Raw genomic sequence first — 11,111 nt, forward strand, 5'->3', positions numbered from 1 at the left:
TCCTGTCTTCAACGCTCGAGGGGTTGGGGGCACCACTATCAAGTTTTTGCCCCCGTTCGGAAATATCATTGATCCGGTAACTTTGTACACACACAGACCAGCAGCAGGTATGTCTCCTCCCACACAAGCCATGAGGGCCCAAAGGTACCGACTGGCCGCTGGGTCATCCTCAGCCCACAGGCGTCACTGGATGCGGATATGGAGGGGCGTGTGTTCAGCACACTGCTCTCCCGGCCGTATGTCAGTTTCCGAGACCGGAGCCGCTACTTCTCAATCAAGTAGCTCCTCAGTTTGCCTCACAAGGGCTGAGTGATCCCCGCTTGCCAACAGCGCTCGGCAGACCGGATGGTCACCCATCCAGGTGCTAGCCCAGCCCGACAGCGCTTAATTTCGGTGATCTGACGGGAACCAGTGTTACCACTGGGGCAAGGCCGTTGGCTAGCAAGTATGTAAATGATTAGAATTGCAATTCTTTGTGACAGATAAGACGGCCACCAAAGTGCGTTAGTGTTGTCCCCAGGCCTGCAAGGGTATACAACGAGCGTGAACAGCGTGAGATGTCGAGTGACCACCTGGAGAACACGGAGATGCACATACTCGCATGAGGCAGCGTTGTCAGCAGCTGAGAGAGTTTGAAAGGGACGTCATTGTAGACCTATATTTGACGCTGGTTTTATCAAGCAGTATCCAGACTTTTGGAGCATTCAGATGTGACAGTAACCCAAAGTTGGTAGTCTTTGTCATCATCCGAGAACAAGTAATGGACCCCCTACAACATTCTGTCATCCCAGAGACTAGTAGCAGTCAGACTAAGGAATTACCGCCCCATGCATAGACTCCCATTAACGCAACTGAATACGTTTGGAGTGGTGATGTGACTGGGAACCACGGACAGCAGTGAATGGCATCACATTTTATTCAGCAATGAATTGCGGCTCTGCACTGACCGGGATGACCGTCGTTGGTGAGTATGGCGGCGTCCTGGTGAGAGGTCTCATTCTTTCAATATTTCTGAGAGGCACAGTCGTGTTACTCCTGGCGACATGGGGCGGGGAGCCATCAGATATGACTTCAGGTCATGACTGGTAGTGATCGAGGGACCTCCAATGGCACAACGGTACGTTACAACATCCAGAGTCGTCGTGTGTTATCTCTCAGGTGTCATGGTGCCATTTTTCAACAGGACAATGAGCGCCCACACTTGGCATGTATCTCAATGAACTGCTTGCTTTCTGTTGAGGTACTCCCATAGCCAGCTAGATCCCCAGATCTGTCTCTGATAGAAAATGTATGGGGCTGGCTCAGATGCCAGTTCCATCATTCCATCCCACAGCCAGTATCCAGGCTACCAAGAACCAGTTACAAATTTGTGGGCCAGATAGCCTCAGGAGAGGATACAATGGCTTTATGATGCCCTTCTCAACCGAATCAGTGCAACTACATTCTTATAAGTGGGCACATACTCCCAAGTTCTTTATAAATTTGAATCGATTTTGTAATTATTAAAATAACATCACATGCCCTCTCAACCCATGAGGTTTCATTTAGTTTCATGCTCCCCTTCTGCGTCTTCTTCTTCTTCTTCTTCTTCTTCTTCTTCTTCTTCTTTTGTTTTTGTCAGCCAGGGTACAAACTTCTTAGTAGCTGGAAACAATACCTATACGACTCGCATGACCTAAGTCTTGCAATGTACCTAGTAGCTTCTTTTGCACTTAAATACTATCGTTGAGCCTACAGAATTACCCTAGAAATGTACTCCACTACTCTTCTGGGAGTAGAAGAAAATAAAATACTCATGTAATAGAAGTTATGCTCGTCAGCCTGTAAAGGTGAAATCTGTTAGTCCACCGGTGTGGGTATCCATACTGAGCTTTTGCTCTATGTGAAGTCTTAATTCTTGTTGTCATGACTGGGAGTATTCGCACTGAACCCAATGTTTTCAGCTTTATTGTTCTTGTTTTGCAGTAAATGTACCTCAAATCAGGTAGTACACTTCTCCATCGCTACTACCATGCTGTGTTGCATATTTTCAATATTGGTATTAGGTGTGATGAGGGTTATGTCATCTGCTTATAGCAATGCATCACACGGAACAACTGTGGGTAAATCGTGTACATAAATAATGAAAAGGAAAGGTCCAAAAACACATCTGCGAGGTAAATCAACTTGTTACATCTTCAAGTGGCTTTTTCATTGCAAAATTTGGACGCTGCTGCTCCCTTTTCTCATGTCGAGACATTGACAACTTCATTATTCCAAAAAACATGAAGTTTATAGAAAGAAATGAGTTCCCACTAGTAAACAGTTATGTAAGTCTACGTGTAACTGGTAGTACCTGTCAGGATCAGTGGCTCATTCAGCAAATACTGGACTACGAACATACGTACATGTCTGGTATTCACTGTCATATGGGTCCTATGATTTAATTAATTCATCGCTTCTTTCACTTCGGCAATGATTTATTTACGTGAAAAATACCAAGTTGTGCCATGACACAGAGTCTACTTTAAACTGGGCAAGCCAGTTCTAAGGTTGGGTTAGTATTCCCTGTTAGCCTTATTTGGTGTGGGTCCCAAATGGTAGAGTCAAAGGTACGACCCATGACTGTTTTGTGAGTAGTATCCGTGAAGACACTGGTATTCATACACAGCGATCACAGGTTCTGCAGACCAAGCAGTGCTTTCACATTCATTTTGTTTTGTGCTCGTTCCTCCAGGTGTCTTCAATCCTCAGGGCTGCCAGCTCCTTCGCAGGTCGTCCATCCAGCGCTGCCTTGGTCGTTGTATGAGGCATCTGGTGTTTGGTTTCCCCTCAAGTGCCTCCTTCGCCTGTCTTTCTTCTGGCATATGGGCTACATGGACAGCCCACTGGATTTTTCCACTCGTCAGCTTCTGTAGGATTGTTGGTTGTTACATCAAGAGGTAGATTTTTTCCTCCCCCTCCTTACCCCTTTATCTAAGAGTAGTTCCCATATCGTTTTCATTACTCATCTTTCAAATATTAATAGTTTTTCCTTTTCTCGTTTAGTCATGGTCCAGGTTACTGAACCCTAAGTGACTGCAGGGCATATCACTGTATTATAGATTCTCATCTTCAAGTTCGCTGATATTAATTTTAAGCTGGGCGTCTCCCTGAGGGAATACACACATTTCATTCGTACTGCAATGGATATGGGGTGTGATAATGGAATATCGAAACTGGTAGTAAAAATAAAATAAAATAACATCTCAGCAACACGGCTGTTGGCGATTTTCATTGTTAAATACTTGACCAGCCGCTGTCTAATGTCCACAATGGACCAACAGAAACTTGAAGCAAGTCGATAGTTATAACTACTAGGAATCAACAAAATCTAGTAATAGCAACTGACATGTGGCGTCAGCCCATAGAATGCAGATAAGTTAGCTGAACTGGAAAAGGTCATGACGTGTGTTGTGTGACGGAATAATAAATCTGAAGGCTAGAAGATAGGTGTAGGTCAGTAAATAAATGTGCAATGCTGTGTGTAGCAGAGACATGAGTACCCAATAAGACACATCGTAAATCAAGATCCCAACTATTTGAACTGATGAACTCTCTTGCACCTCATGCCATCTATCTCAAGAAATTCCTCCTACTCTTGTCTTCTTCCTAACTGCACAAACCCTGTTTTTTCTTGAGTCAGCCTTAACGCAACTTTCTGCGTTTAGTTGTCCATTTTCTGATACATTTGTTTCAACTCATTTTTTTATTCACTTATTAGTACTATGTCATTTGCATATGTGAGGCAATTGAAATCACCATCCATCTTTACCCCAGCCCACTGCTGTTGCCTACAGTCCTATGTTACTAATCTTTTGAAGAGAACCTCTTTAATTGTTCTTGTAATATGCCGGTTTACAAACCTAGAATTAGTTTCATTTTTACTTTGGGTCTTCAATTGTTTCGAAAATTGTACTGCTAGTCTCAAAGTCTATCCCTTCATAGTAATTACATGTAACTGGAAATGTTATGGAGTGTTTTGCTTATCTATTTTGCATTCGCGAACTGGACACACCTTTTTCAGAGGCATTGTCTTTCTCTTGCACCGAAGTAACTAAAGTTACTTTTAGTGTCTCTCTGTATCTTTTATTCTCTCTATTTCAGCCATCATAATTACTGCATTGTCCAAATAGCATAACTCACTTACTACTTTTAGTGTCTCAGGTCATAATCCTCAGCATAGCCTGATTAAATCGACTACGTTACATTACCCTTGTTTTGCTTCTGTTGATGTTCATCTTATATCCTCCTTTCAAGACACCATGCAACCCATAGAATGCTGTTCCAAGATCTTTGCTGCCTCTGACAGAATTACAATCTCATCAGCAAACCTTAAAGTTTTTTATTTCTTCACCCTGCTCTTCAGCTCCTACTATACATTTTTCTTTGATTTCCTTTATTGCTTGCTCTACCTACACATCGAATAACATTGAGGTTAGGCTACAACTCTGTCTCACTTCCTTCTCAATCACTGCATCCCATTCATGCCCTCGATTCTCACAACTGCCATCTGGTTTCTGTAAAAGTTGTAAATAGCCCTTCGCTCCTTGTATGTTACCCCATCTGGAATCGAAACTAATTTTCCCCATTTCTTTTTCCATTCTTCTGTAAAGAATTCATGTTAGTATTTTGACCATGTTTATTAAACTGACAGTTCGTTAATATTCACACCTGTCAACATCTGCTTACTTTGGAATCGGAATTATTACATTCTTCTTGAAGTCTGAGGGTACCTCACCTGTCTCATACATCTTCCATAGTTTTGTCATGATTGACTCTCCCAAGGGTTTCAGTAGTTCTGACGAAATGTCAGTGAGTTTAATGAATTTAAATGCGAAGGCCGAGGACATTATCAGCAAGCACAAAGGAATAAGGTCAAAATGCAAAAGTAATAAAGTACTGCTCAAGTCACAGGAAACAAAAAAGTCCTGGTGAAATTGTTAGCACCCTAATAGTGTGTAAACAAAATAGGAAACCAGTTATTAAATTAGTCTCTAATGGGTTGCAAAAGAGAGAAAGATCCAGATATTGGATAATACTAGTAAAGATATAAAAACTTGATAGACGAAGCAGGGCCCTCACAACAGGTGGGCCCCTCTTAACAATGGGTCTGCCCCTTTTTTTTAACCTTCCCCAAGCTCATCTCTTTCTCCCTCAAAGTAGGAACTAATAGCTCCGAAAGACCGGTAGTTTCGGTGTCGTACTTTCATTTACGAAGAGTGGAAAATGAAAAGCTCTAAGTGCCAAATCTCACATTTGTCAGGAGAATGAAAAACAATTTATCTCTCTTTATACATAATTATTTGTATCAAAAAACAGAGAAGGTATTCCTATGCTGCTCACCGCATTACCGCATAAAATAATGAGACAAACTGTAAAATAAATACTTTATTAAGAAGGTTCAAAGCGCCGTACCAGAGTCTTGAACGGTACTAGGTGCCAACAAGAAAGTTTTTACAAGTTGGTTCTCACAAAGAAGAACAAAACAACCAGTCACTGGTATTTGTTCACAAAAGTAACACCATTACCGACTTCGAAACGATAGGCTCAACAGCTGTTCCAGTTTATATTACATTTGTTGAAGCTTACAGTAGCTGTTGGCTATTTATTTCCAACAACTAACGTCAAAAATAACAAATTATATACAAACGCGAACAGCTATCTGAAGATGAGCATGTCGGTTCGAAATCGATAACGGCGTTATTTGTGTAAATAAAAAGCAGTGGCTGGTTGCTGTTTTCTTCTTTGCGACAATCAACTTGTATTTTGTACACAGTCATTGTCTCAAAAATGTCGGTTTTGGACAAAATAGCAAGAAGAAAATTTTTGTTTCAAGTGCCCTTAATACCGAGTCACTACCTCCTATTTGTGGCAATAAACGTACAGAAATACTGCATTAGGTTTTTAATTAGTAGAACTATAGTCAACAAAAAACACTTCCCCAAAACTTTCAAATTTTGGGACTCCAGAGGGACGCGCAGGTCGGCACAAATATCTCATGCTATGTACTAAGGCATGTTTAAAAGATTTTCTCCATGGTTTGGCACCTCGATCAAATCTAGGGACGTGTAACTAATAATCGCGTAGTAGTGGAAACACACCAGCAGAGATTTTTTTTTTTAATTTCTTTTACACGTCTAGTTCCGTAGGACCAAATTGAGGAGCAAATCTCAAAGGTCATGGAAGGTGTCGGTACATGAAATTACAACAGAAAAGTAATAACAGATAAAATAAAAGCTTTATGAACCCAAGAAAAGAAAAGCCATAAGTTTATGTAAACGCAATCACCAATATAACACAGGAATCAGACTAATTTTACAAGGAACTCCTCGACACATTAGAACCATGAGGAAACTTTTCAGTTTGGATCTGAAAGCGCGTGGATTACTGCTAATATCTTTGAATTCTTGTGGTAGCTTATTCAAAATGGATGCAGCAGTATAGGCCTACTGCACACCTTTCTGCACAAGTCAAGGAAGTGCGATCCAAATGCAGATTGGATTTCTGTCTAGTATTAACTGAGTGAAAGCTGCTAATTCTTGAGAATAAGCTGATATTATTAACAAGAAACGACAGTAAAGAATATGTACATTGAGAGGCCACTGTCAGAATACCCAGATTAATGAACAGGTGTTGACAAGGTGTTTGTGAACTTACACTACTTATTGCCCGGTTCGCCTGTTTCTGAGCCAAAAATATCCTTCCAGAATGGGAAGAATTACCCCAAAATCTAATAAAATATAATACCATACTTTGTCAGCGAATGAAAATAAGCAAAGACGACTACTTTTCCTGTTGAACTATCACTTACTTCACATAGAGTTCGAATAGTGAAAATGGGAGCATTAAGTCTTTGAACAAGATCTTGAATGTGGGCTTTCCATGACAGTTTAAAATCTATCTGAATATCAAGAAATTGGAACTATTCAGTTTCACTAATCATATGTCTATTCTGTGAAATTAAGGGGTCGGGTTGTGTTGAATTGTGTGTTAAGAACTTTAAAAATTGAGTCTCACTATAATTTAGCATTAGTTTATATGAACTGCACTCTCTGAAACAGTGCCAGTGTTGCACACAACATCATTTTTACCAAGCTAGTGTATTAGCAAACAGAAATATTTTAGAATTACCTGTAATACTAGAGGGCATGTCATATATACAAATAAGGAATACGAGTGGCCCCAGCACTCCAGCACTGATCTCTGGGGCACCCCCCCCCCCCCCCCCCCCCATTTGACTGCCCCCACTCAGACCCCGCATCACACTTTGGATAATGACCTTTTGCTGTCTGTTGTTAAAGTAAGAGGTGAATCAACTATGTAGTACACCCCGTCTTCCACAATGGTCCAACTTCTGGAGCAATATTTTGTGATGACAATCAAATGACTTTGTTAAACCAAAAATGTCTAACCTTTGAAACTTTTTATTTAATCCATCCATTATCTCAGAGAGAAAAAGAATATGGCATTTTCAGGTGTTAAACCACTTCTAATAGCGAACTGTACATTTGGCATCAAATTATGTGAAATAAAATGATCAATTATCCTTACATACACAGCATGTTCAATAACTTTAGCAAACACTGATGTAGAAGTAGGTCTAAAATTGTATACATAATTCATTTCTCCCTTTTTATAAAGCGGCTTTACTATTGAGTACTTTAATCATTAAGGAAACTGACCCCTCTTAACGGAAAAATTACAAATATGGCTAAGTACAGGGATTCATGTGCAGCACAGTACTTTAATATTCTGTTAGGCACTCCATCATATCCAAGAGAGTCCTTAGTCTTCAGTGATTTAATTACTGACTCACTCTCCCCTTTGTCAGTATCTCTGAGGAGTATTTCAGACATCAATCTCGGAAAGGCATTTTCCAAGGGAGTTACACTACTGGCCATTAAAATTGCTACACCAAGAAGGAATGCAGATGATAAACAGATGTTCATTGGACAAATATATTATACTAGAACTGACATGTGGTTACATTTTCACGCAATTTGGGTGCATGGATCCTGAAAAACCAGTACCCAGAACAACCACCTCTGGCCGTAATAACGGCCTTGATACGCCTGAGCATTGAGTCAAATAGAGCTTGGATGGCGTGTACAGGTACAGATGCCCATGCAGCTTCAACACGATACCACAGTTCATCAAGAGTAGTGACTGGCGTATTGTGACCAGCCAGTTGCTCGGCCACTATTGACCAGACGTTTTCAATCGGTGAGAGATCTGGAGAATGTGCTGGCCAGGGCAGCAGTCGAACATTTTCTGTATCCAGAAAGGCCCGTACAGGACCTGCAACACGCGGTCGTGCATTATCCTGCTGAAATGTAGGGTTTCGCAGGGATCGAATGAAGGGTAGAGGCACGGGTCGTAACACATCTGAAATGTAACGTCCACTGTCCAAAGTGCCGTCAATGCGAACAAGAGGTGATGGAGACGTGTAACCAATGGCACCCCGTACCATCACGCAGGGTGATACGCCAGTATGGCGATGACGAATACACGCTTCAAAAGTGCGTTCACCGCGATGTCGCCAAACACGGATGCGACCATCATGATGCTGTACACAGAACCTGGATTCATACGGAAAAATAACGTTTTGCCATTCGCGCACCCAGATTCGTCGTTGAGTACACCATCGCAGGCGCTCCTGTCTGTGATGCAGCGTCAAGGGTAACCGCAGCCATGGTCTCCGAGCTGATAGTCCATGCTGCTGAAAACGTCGTCGAACTGTTCGTGCAGATGGTTGTTGTCTTGCAAACGTCCCCATCTGTTGACTCAGGGATCGAGACGTGGCTGCACGATCCGTTACAGCCATGCGAATACGATGCCTGACATCTCGACTGCTAGTGATACGAGGCCGTTGGGATCCCTCACGGCATTCCGTATTACCCTCTTGAACCCACCGACTCCATATTCTGCTAACAGTCATTGGATCTCGACCAACGCGAGCAGCAATGTCGCGATACGATAAACTGCAATCGCGATAGGCTACAATCCGACCTTTATCAAAGTCGAAAACGTGATGGTACGCATTTCTCCTCCTTACACGAGGCATCACAACAACGTTTCACCAGGCAACGTCGGTCAACTGCTGTTTGTGTTTGAGAAATCGGTTGGAAACTTTCCTCATGTCAGCACGTTGTAGGTGTCGCCACCGGATCCAACCTTGTGTGAATGCTCTGAAAAGCTAATCATTTGCATATCACAGCATCTTCTTCTTTGTCGGTTAAATTTCGCGTCTGTAGCACGTCATCTTCGTGGTGTAGCAATTTTAATGGCCAGTAGTGTAACATATTGCGCATACCTGTATATAGGAAAAGAAATCCACTACTCTACTACCACACAATTGATGACAAATTACTGGACAGGATCGTAAATAATTTACGGGTAACTATCCAGAGTGAACTTAAGGGACTAAATACATAAAACAAAAGTAGGGAAACAAGATGCAAGACGAGATTCATAGGAAGAATCTTAAGGAAATGTAATTCATTCCTGAAGGAAGTGGCTTACAAGCCGTTTGTTCGATCGATTCTTCAGAATTGTTCTTCAATCTGGCACCCTTACCAATAGAACTGATAGAAGAGAGAGAGAGAGAGAAGATCGAACGAAAAGCGGCGCGTTTCGTCCCGGGGTCGTTTAATCGACGCGATAGCATTACAAAGATGATCAACAGATTCCTGTGGCAGACGTTACAGGAGAGGTGTTGTGCATCACGGAGGGATTTACTTTTCAAATTTCGAGAGAATACTTTCCGGGAACAACAGGTTACTTCCTCCGAAATATGTCTCGCGAAATGACCACGACGAAGAAATTCGAGAAATTAGAGCTAATAAAGAGACTTACAGACAATTATTGCGAGTTAGTGCGGATGAGTAGTAAAAACAAACCCATAATGTTCGGACACAGCATTAATAGCGTCCTGATTGACACAGTCACGCCGTTTAAATATCTGGGCGTAGCATTGCAAAGCGGTATGAAATGGTACGATCATGTGAGGATAGTGGTAGGGAGTGCGAATGGTCGGCTTAGTTTTATTGGGAGAATTTTTAGAAAATAGGATTCATTCGTAAAGAAGGGAGCATATAGGACGCTCGTGGGACCTATTCTTGAGTATTGGCCGAGTGTCTGGGATCAGTACCAATTCGGATTAGAGGAAGACATCGAAACAATTCAGAGGCGGGCTGCTAGTTTTCTTACTGCTAGGTACGAACAACACCCAAGTGTTACGGAGATGCTTCGAGAACTTAAATGGGATCCCTGGAGGGAACTCGACCTTTTCGAGGAACACTGTTGATAAAGATTAGAGAAACTGCATTTGAAGCTGACTCCAGAATGATTCTACTGCTGCCTACATACATTGCGCGTAAGGACCACGAAGATAAGACACAAGAAATTAGGGCTCACATGGAGGCATAAACAGGCACATACAGTCGTTTATCCCTCTCTCTGTTTGTGAGTGAGACAAGAAAGGAATCGCCACGCAACGTACGGTGGCTTAGGGAGTATGGATGTAGATGTACACACAGATCATTCTTACCAGGCACCATTCGCGAGTGGAAAAGGGAAGGGGGATCAGTTAGTGATACCAGAAGTACCCACCACACAACGATACGTGTCTTGCGGACTTTGACGTCGATGCAAATGAAACAGGGTACGGAGAACACAACAGTACTGAAAACGCGTTTTTCGAAAAAATGTAAGTTTGTACGTTTTCCATTTCCACTCTTCACATACGTATCGACAACATAAAAAAAAAATGACCCAGGAAACAATCCCTTAGGCTGTGGCTTAGCAATATTTCCTCAGTAAGCTATCTGTTAGGAGTTCTAGTCCCGCAGAAGTGTGCAGGAAAACTTCTGCGAAGTCTGGAGGGTAGGGGCGTTACTGGAGGAAGTAATACTGTGTGGAGAGGTTCTGAGTCGTGTATGGATACATAAATTGGTAGAGCAATTGTCCGCAAAAGGAAATGGTTCCAGGTCCGCGTCCCGGTCCAGGACACAGTTTTAACCTGGCAGAAAATTTCGAAATATAATTAAACCACTTGAGTCACAAATCAATACAATGTGTCGTCGACAAAA

The 11,111-nt window shown here is 42.1% G+C and overlaps 1 pseudogene; it reads right to left on the minus strand.

Annotated features, from left to right (window-relative positions):
• Positions 1–321: 321 nt before the first annotated feature.
• Positions 322–439, minus strand: LOC126199839 (5S ribosomal RNA; annotated as a pseudogene).
• Between the last annotated feature and the right edge of the window lie 10,672 nt (positions 440–11,111).

The sequence above is a fragment of the Schistocerca nitens genome, chromosome 8 (assembly GCF_023898315.1).
Source record: "Schistocerca nitens isolate TAMUIC-IGC-003100 chromosome 8, iqSchNite1.1, whole genome shotgun sequence".
NCBI classification, from domain to species: Eukaryota; Metazoa; Arthropoda; class Insecta; order Orthoptera; family Acrididae; genus Schistocerca; species Schistocerca nitens.